This window comes from Prunus avium, unplaced genomic scaffold (genome assembly GCF_965620075.1).
Source record: "Prunus avium unplaced genomic scaffold, drPruAviu1.hap1.1 HAP1_SCAFFOLD_42, whole genome shotgun sequence".
NCBI lineage: Eukaryota > Viridiplantae > Streptophyta > Magnoliopsida > Rosales > Rosaceae > Prunus > Prunus avium.
Genome location: NW_028276900.1, coordinates 157,501 through 160,000, shown reverse-complemented (window position 1 = coordinate 160,000; position 2,500 = coordinate 157,501).

Here is a 2,500-nt window from a genome sequence, read left to right as displayed (position 1 = left end):
CTAGCGAAATTTGTCTTGCCATGGCGTGCGCGCAGCTTGCGCAGCGTGCGCGCAGCCTGTGCGCAGCGTGCGCGCAGCTTGCGCATTCGGTCGACAGTGAGGCTAGCGAAACTTGTCCTGCCGTGGCCTGCGCGCAGCCTTCGCGCAGCATGCGCGCAGCATGTGCGCAGCATGCCGGCAGCCTAGTTCCAGATTTTTTCAAATGTCGACAGAATTTTTCAAACCTTGTCAAACCCCATTTTTATTGAAATTTCCTCGCACAATAAGCTCCCCATAAGTAGTCTATGATTTTTAGGACCTTCTCCAAGTTACAAAACTAAAAAATTCCTCCCGGATTTGTTTTAATGATTTTTTCAATTTTACGACTTCTAAAAATAATAAAAAATACTTCCCGACTTCAAATATTTATGAAACTTTTTCCCATCAGAGATTGCATGTTTCTTAGTATCCCTGCAAAAAATCACGTCCAAATACCTTGTATTGAATTATTTAGAGCCCATTATGACTCCTCGCGCATAGGTGATGTCTCTTCCTGTCAAAGGGCTAAATGCATAAAATGCTATATAGGGGGGTGTGTGTTGCCTGCATATGCATGGCAGCCCATGCCCTCCTAGCTGCAGCCCCCTTCCCCCACGCCACACCCATGTCATGTTGCCTCGATATGTTGCCTCGGTATTATGGGTTTGGTGTCGGGGTCGGGGGGCTGCCACCCATGGCGGTGGTGGCCGGAATCCGGCCGCCGCCACCACGCCGCCGCCATGGGTGAGGGGGAAAAAAAAAGGCGTGGAAAGTTGCGAAATGGGGTTGTCTAGGCTTTTTTTTGGCATGGAAGAGCATGGAGTGCTAGGAACTCCTTCTCAAATGCGCGGGCATGTCGACCACAACCTCATTTCGCAACAACAACCACCCGTGTGGGGTGGCGGTGGGTGGATAGTCGCGGATTGGGGCTTGCCAAGCCAATGTTTTCAAAAAAATTCATCAAAATTAAAAACAAATGTTTTGTTGCCTTCGGATTTGTGGGCGAGCGGTGAGTCGGAGTGGAGCCGGTAAAGTTTAACCTCGGTGTGCATGGTTGTTTTTAGAAACTCAATCCAATGCCGGGGACGTTGAAAGTGACGCTCTTATGAGTTGCAAACCCGCAAGATTTAAAGAACCTTTTCAAAAAAATTTCAAACCAACAAGATTTAAAAACAGAAATTTTCATCAAAATGAAAAACAAATGTTTTGTTGCCTTCGGACTAGTGGGCGAGCGGCGAGTCGGAGCGGAGCCGGTAAAGTTTAACCTCGGTGTGCACGGTTGTTTTTAGAAACTCAATCCAATACCGGGGACGTTGAAAGTGACGCTCTTATGAGTTGCAAACCCACTAGATTTAAAGAACCTTTTCAAAACAATTTCAAACCAACAAGATTTAAACCAACAAAATTAAAAACAAATGTTTCGTTGCAAACAAATTGTGGGCGAGCGGCGAGTCGGAGTGGAGCCGGTAAAGTTTAACCTCGGTGTGCACGGTTGTTTTTAGAAACTCAATCCAATACCGGGGACGTTGAAAGTGACGCTCTTATGAGTTGCAAACCCACAAGATTTTAAAAACTTTTTGAAAATGTTTCTTCTAAATGACACATTTTGATCCTTGGCAAGTGCTCAATCTGTAACTATCCAATCACCGCCACACCACACCGGTCGGGAGTGTGTGAATGGTGTGCTTCCCGGGTTTGGCATAGACAATCTTTCGCATCGATAATCTTTTGCATGCGAGGGAATGTCTATGCCAACCCCGGGAAGCACACCATTCACCCACTAGTTGTGGGCGACGATGGGTTGGCTTCAAGTGAACTTTTGCTTGGGGTTGTCTTCGGTATGCTTTTGTGTTGGGAGTACGGCCACCAAACCTTCTCAATGCACGGGTATGTCGAGGATGGCTTTTGGCGGGGTTGATGAAGAAGCTGCCCAATTCTCGGCCACACGAACACATGGTGACGATGCGTTGGCTTCAAGTGAGCTTTAGCTTGGGGTTGTCTTCGGTATGCTTTTGTGTTGGGAGTACGGCCACCAAACCTTCTCAATGCACGGGTATGTCGAGGATGGCTTTCGGCGGAGTTGATGAAGAAGCTAGGGAATTGTTGGCCACTCTCACACGTGTGGGGGTAGGTTGGCTTTGAAAGAAGCTATCCAATCCTCTGAGTGTGCGGTTGAGCTATGATTAGGATTGTCTAGGCATTGCTTGTGTGTGCAAGGTGCGAGCCCAATGCACGAGCAAGTCGAGGATGACAATCTTAAGAGTAGCAATGATGCCACAAAATATCGGTTGCCTTCGGAGTAGTGGGTGAGCGGCGAGTCGGAGTGGAGCCGGTAAAGTTTAACCTCGGTGTGCACGGTTGTTTTTAGAAACTCAACCCAATACCGGGGACGTTGAAAGTGACACTCCTACTAGTTACGAACCCACAAAATATCGGTTGCCCCAAGTCCCTGAGTGTGCGGTTGAGCTATGATTAGGATTTG